Below are 7,487 nucleotides of genomic sequence, written 5' to 3'. Positions count from 1 at the left end.
TGGGCAAGTTGCGTTGGGGGGTGCAGGGCTGTTGACCGAGGTAGGGGTATTCAGGTGGAAAGCATGGCCAGCTGTAGAAAATACGGCTGTTTATTGAAATTCTCAATTATCGAGGATTTATCAGTGGTGACCATGTTTCCTAGCTTCAGTGCAGTGGGCAGCTGGGAAGAGGAGAACTTATTCTCCATGGACTTTACAGTGTCCCAGAGTTTTGTGCTACAGGATGCAGATTTTTGTTTGAAAAAGCTAGCCTTAGCTTTCCTAACTGCCTGTGTATATTGGTTCCTAACTTCCCTGAAAAGTTGCATATCGCGGGGGCTATTCGATGCTAATGCAATACGCCACAGGATGTTTTTGTGCTGGTCAAGGGCAGTCAGGTCTGGAGTGAACCAAGTGAACCAACCATCTGTTCCTGGTTCAAATTATTTTGAATGGAGCATGCTTATCTAAGATGGTGAGGAAAGCACTTTTAAAGAATAACCAGGCATTCTCTACTGACGGAAAATATCCTTTCAGAATACCCGAGCCAAGTCGATTAGAAAGGCCTGCTCACTGAAGTGTTTTAGGGAGTGTTTGACCGTGATCAGTGGTGGTAGTTTGACAAGTTGGTTAGGATGATATCTATGAGGGTGCCTGTGTTTACGGATTTGGGGTTGTACCTGGTAGGTTCATTGACAATTTGTGTGAGATTGAGGGCATCGATCTTAGACTGTAGGGGTGTTAAGCAGGTCCCAGTTTAGGTCACCTAACAGCACGAGCTCTGAAGATAGATGGGGGGCAATCAATTCACATATGGTGGCCAGGGCACAGCTGGAGGCTGAAGGTGATCTATAGCAAGCGGCAACGGTGAGAGACTTGTTTCTGGAAAGGTGGATTTTAAAAGTAGAAGCTCAAATTGTTTGGGCACATACCTGGATAGTAAGACAGAACTCTGCAGGCTATCTCTGCAGTAGATTGCAACTCCGTCCCCTTTGCCAGTTCTATCTTGTCTGAAAATGTTATAGTTAGGGATGAAAATTTCAGGGTTTTGGTGGCCTTCCTAAGCCAGGATTCGGACACGGCTAGGACATCCAGGTTGGCAGAGTGTGCTAAAGCAATGAATAAAACAAACTTAGGGTGGAGGCTTCTAATGCAGGCCCTGGATTAACCTCTACATCACCAGAGGAACAGAGGAGGAGTAGGATACGGGTACAGCTAAAGGCTATAAGAACTGGTGGTCTAGTAGTTCGGAACAGAGAGTAAAAGGAGCAAGTTTCTGGGCGTGGTAGAATAGATTCAAGGCATAATGTACAGACAAAGGTATGGTAGGATGTGAATACAGTGGAGGTAAACCTAGGCATTGAGTGACGATGAGAGAGGTATTTCTCTAGAGACAACATTTAAACCAGGTGAGGTGTGTGTGGCATATTGAGCAGGGCTGGAGGCTCTACAGTGAAATAAGACAGTAATCGCTAACCAAAGCAGCAATGGACAAGGCATATTGACAATAGTGGGAGGCATGTATAGCTGAGTGATCATATGGTCCAGTGAGTAGCTAGGCAGGCTGGAGACACAGCGATACAGACAGCTAGCGGGCCAGGGCTAGCAGGCTAGCAGAAGGGCATTAGACGTACGTTGCGACAGAAGAAGTCTGTTGTAGCCCTCTCATGCGGTTACGTTGGCAGACCAGTCGTGATGGATCAGCAGGGCTCCGTGTAGTAAAAGGGTCCAGGCCAATTGGCAAAATAGGTATAGTAGCCCAAAAAATTGGATGATGGACCTCTTCAGCTAACAGTCAGATATGCTCTAGACAGCTAGTGGGCCGCGGCTAGCAGGCTAGCAGATGGGCATTCATTGGATGCCACGACAGAGGAGCCTGTTGAAAAACCCTCTCGGGTGGGTTACGTCGGTAGTCCAGTCGTGATGAATCGGCGGGGCTCCGTATCGGCAGTAAAAGGGGTCCAGGCCAATTGGCAAAATAGGTATTGTAGCCCAAGGAGTGGTTGATGGACCTCTTTAGCTAGCCGGGAGATGGGCCTAGCATAAGCTAGCTCCAGGCTAATTGGTGTTTGCTTCGGGACAGAAACGTTAGCCAGGAGTAGCCACTCGGATAGCAGCTAGCTAGCTGCGATGATCCAAGTGAAAAGGTTCAGATCTTGCGGTAGTAATCCGGAGATATGGAGAAGAAGTCCGAGATGCTCTGGGTTGAATTGCGCTATGCAGACTGGCAGGAGTTGTCCAGGCTAAAAGTTAGCTGATGACAGCTAGCAGTGGCTGGCTGACTACTAGCTAGTAGTTACTAGCTAGTAGCTAGTTAGCTGGCTAGCTTCTGTTCAGGGTTCTGGTTCTAAAGTAAGGAAAATAGCAGATCCATACCACGTTGGGTGAGTATGTTGAAGTTGAGGTTAAGAAAAATACTAAAAAAATATATGAGAAGAAAAAAATATATTAAAAGATATATACACTGGACACGACAAGGCGAAGACAAAGACACCTGACTGCTAGCCATCTTGGATTTAGAGAGCTGTATGAACTTTAAATCAAGCAGCATCCAATTTGTGTTGGTTCATGGAGATCTTTACTTTGCCCCTGGCCTGCACAACTGCTTTGTTCCCCATTAAATCCATCTTGGAAATCCAGTCCTCCATTCCTCCCTTCATTTGTATCAATAATTTGTCTTTTACTGCCTGCATCTTGGTATTCTCCTCCAACATCACCTTGTTATTGTTCTTGGGAGCCAGAGTCTGTGTCTTTTTGGACCTGAAAATCAATGTAATTGATCTAATCGAACAATGAACAACGTAAATCGGACCTGCTCTGCAAGATAGTGAGAACAACTTCTTAACCATTTAAGATTTATTGGTGATTGAATATCGCATGTTTTATAGTAATCCACAAAATATTGCTGTTTTCAGTTGTCAAAGGAGAGATCACTGCACTGGATAGAATCTTTGGCCACAGTTATATTCTAGCATTGTAAGTAAAGAGAGGAACAGTTATGAATTGAATGTTCACACTTTTTCCCCAGTCTTTGAACAGCTGCTTCTGTTTGAGCTTCCTCTGCTTCTTCAGATACATCTGCTGCTCCTGCTCTGCCTCATCCTCCTCCAACACAATTGGCTCTGGGGGGTGAAGTCCTCCGAAGGAAGAGTAAAGTGTGATGTCATAATATTGAACAAAACCAGGCATGAGTGAATCATACATTTTATTTGTATGCCTCCCTCACCATTGTCAATGATGTGCATGTCCACCATCCTGTTGTCATCGGACTGTTGGGGTACATCTAGTCCCGGTATGTGGACACCCTCATTTACAACCTCTTGGCCCTCCTGATCCAACTGCCTGCGATCCCGGGATCCCAAGCCCTGCACTGCCTCGTCATCGAGTAGCCAATGTTAGCATGCACGCTAATAATTGTCATTAAATGGGTTACGGCAGTAGACAGATTATGCAATAGTCATGTGAACACGTTACTCTGTTTATCTTAATTCGACGTAAGGTCAAAATCGAATTAAGCATATGCCGATTAAAACACCTGGTTTTCTGAGAAATATTTAGAATTATTAGGACATGTAGGCCTAAACAGCTTAATCGGTGTTATCTAGGTGTATTTGATGTGCGCACGGGTCAGCATCGGGGTAGCGCAAGCTTCCTTCTTATGTGAGTGATGTGAGTTCGGAAAACTCTGAATCAAATAGTCTTCCCAAAAACAACATGCTCACTGTGATAGAACGTTTATTTAGATTGGCGATTTTCTGAATTGATCAAAATCCCATCAGTAGGTAGTCTAGTGTTAAGAGCGTTAGGCCAGTAACCAAAAGGTCACTAGTTCGACTCCCAGTGTTGTGCCAAAAATCTCCCCCCTGACAGAATTCCCCCCCCCCCTCAATTCTTCATTGCTGAGACTTGCTTGCTAGTTGAGATTTCTGCTCTTCACTCCGTTGTCAGTTTACCTACATTTCACTGATCTTAGTAGCAGAGAGCATTTATTTGTGTCCTTCAAGGCAGCTGTCAATGATCACGTTAGTCTGCGTTTCATTTTTTATTTTTTTATGTCAGTTTGATAGCGGGGGAGGCACTAGTAATGTCTGCAGTTTTCAGTTTGGCTACTTGTTTCAAGTGTATTAGTCTATAAATGAATCTCTTTGCCAAAATTCGTAATCTCTCCCATGTCTTATTCGACTAGTAGTTGTTCTGAAATATTTATTGCTTGCCTACATTCTACTCCCTCCTCGATGTTTAATATAACGCACACACAGTGGGGAGAACAAGTATTTGATACACTGCCGATTTTGCAGGTTTTCCTACTTACAAAGCATGTAGAGGTCTGTAATTTTCATCATATGTACACTTCAACTGTGAGAGACGGAAGGAATCTAAAACAAAAATGCAGAAAATCACATTGTATGATTTTTATGTAATTCATTAGCATTTTATTGAAAAATCTGTACGATGTGCCCACGAGCAGATGCATGTGAACCAAAGCACTGCAATTTTGTTAGTTAGTTTGATAAAAATTGTATTACTTGTTGCAGAGAATGACCTTGGCTTGGCGCATGTAATACAACCACACACGCACACACACACGCACGCACACACGCACGCACACACACACTGAGTGGCACCTGGCTAGACAACAGTGTTGTGGAAATACTTCTCCCTGTCTTGTTGATTTAGTGCCATACAATAGATTCTTCCCACACATTCTTGAGATTGACTTTTTTTCTATTCAGTACAAGAATGTGAAAATGTGCATTTTCACAGTGACAGAATCAGTCATTACAGAAACTTCATGCCAATAGATTGAACTACTCTCTGAGCGTAAGGACAAGTTCTTCAGGTCTGGACTTTATGGCCATATACTCTTACAATCTCCACTACTCAAGGCCTGATTCCTTTCTAGTTTCCTGCCTTTCTAGTGAGTTTTTTCTAACCACTGTGCACTGTGCTTCTACATATGCTTTGCTTTCTCTTTGGGGTTTTAGGCTAGGTATCTGTAAATCCAATAACATTTTATTGGTCATGTACACATATTTTGCAAGTGTAGTGAAATGCTTGTTCCTAGCTCCAACAGTGCAGCAATACCTAACAATACAAAGCAACACATGCAAATCCCAAAAACAAAAAGAAAGGAATAAAGAAATATAAGAAATATATGTCAGAGTCCGGAATATATACACTACAGGTCAAAAGTTTTAGAACACCTACTCATTCAATGTTTTTTCTTTATTTTGTCTATTTTCTACATTGTAGAATAATAGTGAAGACATCAACACTATGAAATAACACATATGGAATCATGTAACTATAAGAGTGTGCAAAGCTGTCATCAAGGCAAATAGTGGCAACTTTGAAGAATCTAAAATCTAAAATATTTTGATTTCTATAACACTTTTTTGGTTACTAAATGATTCCATATGTGTTATTTCATACTTTTGATGTCTTCACTATTATTCATACTATACAATGTAGAAAAATATGTCATGGCTTTAGAAGCTTCTGATAGGCTAATTGACATAATTTGAGTCAATTGGAGGTGTACCTGTGGATGTATTTCAAGGCCTACCTTCAAACTCAGTGCCTCTTTGCTTGACATCATGGGAAAATCAAAAGAAATCAGCCAAGATGTCAGAAAAAAATTGTAGATCTCCAAAAGTCTGGTTCATCCTTAGGAGGAATTTCCAAATGCCTGAAGGTTCCACGTTCATCTGTACAAACAATAGTACGCAAGTATAAACACCATGGGACCACGCAGCCGTCATACCGCTCAGGAAGGAGACGCTTTCTGTTTCCTAGAGATGAACGTACTTCGTGGCAAAAGTGAAAATCAATCCCAGAACAAAAGCAATGGACATTGTAATGATGCTGGAGGAAACAGGTACAAAAGTATCGATATCCACAGTAAAACGAGTCCTATATCGACATAACCTGAACCGCTGCTCAGCAAGGAACAAGCCACTGCTCCAAAATCGCCATAAAAAAGCCAGACTACGGTTTGCAACTGCACATGGGGACAAAGATCATACTTTTTGGAGAAATGTCCTCTGGTCTGATGAAACAAAAATAGAACTGTTTGGCCATAATGACCATCGTTACGTTTGGAGGAAAAAGGGGGAGGCTTGCAAGCCGAAGAACACCATCCAAAACGCGAAGCACGGGGGTGGCAGCATCATGTTGTGGGGGGGCTTTGCTGCAGGAGGGACTGGTGCACTTCACAAAATAGATGGCATCATGAGGCAGGAAAATGATGTGGATATATTGAAGCAGCATCTCAAGACATCAGTCAGGAAGTTAAAACTTGGACACAAATGGGTCTTCCAAATGGACAATGACCCCAAGCATACTTCCAAGGTTGTGGCAAAATGGCTTAAGGACAACAAAGTCAAGGTATTGGAGTGGCCATCACAAAGCTCTGACCTTAATCAGGAGGAATGGGCCAAAACTCACCCAACTTATTGTGGGAAGCTTGTGGAAGGCTACCCAAAATGATTGACCCAAAATTAAAAAATGTATAGGCAATGCTACCAAATACTAATCGAGTGTATGTAAACTTCTGACCCACTAGCAATGTGATGAAAGAAATAAAAGCTTAAATAAATTGTTCTCTGTGCTATTATTCTGACATTCTTAAAATGAAGTGGTGATCCTAACTGACCTAAGACAGGGAATTTTTATGAGGATTAAATGTCAGGAATTGTGAAAAACTGAGTTTAAATGTATTTGGCTAAGGTGTATGTAAACTTCCGACTTCATTGTATATAAATAATGGTGTGTATAGACGTTATGGACAGTATATGACTAGAAAAGTTGTGTACAGCAATAGTTATATAGGATGTACCTTGACTAGAATACCTTATATACATATGAAGTGAGTAAATCAGTATGTAAACATTATTCAAGTTACCAGTACAACACTTTGTGACTACTGATGTAAAAACTACTCGTGTAAAATCGGTTTTATGAAATACATTTGATTAATTGATTGTTTGTATCTAGGCTGTATAGCAAGGTTTCCCTAACTCTGTTCTTGGGACCCCAAGGGAGCTCTCCCAAGAGAGCTATATTTTGGTTTTTGACCTAAACACAGCTGATTCAAATAATCAACTAATCATCAAGCTATGATCATTTGAATCATTTGTGTAGTGTTAGGGCCAAACCCAAAAGATGCACCCCTTGGTGTCCAAAGGACAGAGTTTGGGAAACACTGTTATAGCTCTATGATTTACACTATTTTATTTTAAAAAGTAATTAAAAGTTGCTCTGAGAGATAATCAAATAATTATGTTGTGATCTCACGTTGACATAATACCTGTAACCAAGGTCAGTGTTGTTTTACAGAAATAAGATTATGGAGTTGTATCTCTATCAATAAGATACACTATATATCAAAGTAATTAAAAGTTGCTTTGAGAGTTAATTCAATCATAATATTTAATGCGATGTTGTATAATTGTGAGAAGATTATAGGTAGGCTATCAAATCCATTCATAAACTATTCGAGTATATCA

This window comes from Oncorhynchus clarkii, chromosome 30 (assembly GCF_045791955.1).
Source record: "Oncorhynchus clarkii lewisi isolate Uvic-CL-2024 chromosome 30, UVic_Ocla_1.0, whole genome shotgun sequence".
NCBI classification, from domain to species: Eukaryota; Metazoa; Chordata; class Actinopteri; order Salmoniformes; family Salmonidae; genus Oncorhynchus; species Oncorhynchus clarkii.
The sequence above is the reverse complement of the archived record's forward strand: the minus strand, read 5'-3'. Positions refer to the sequence as shown.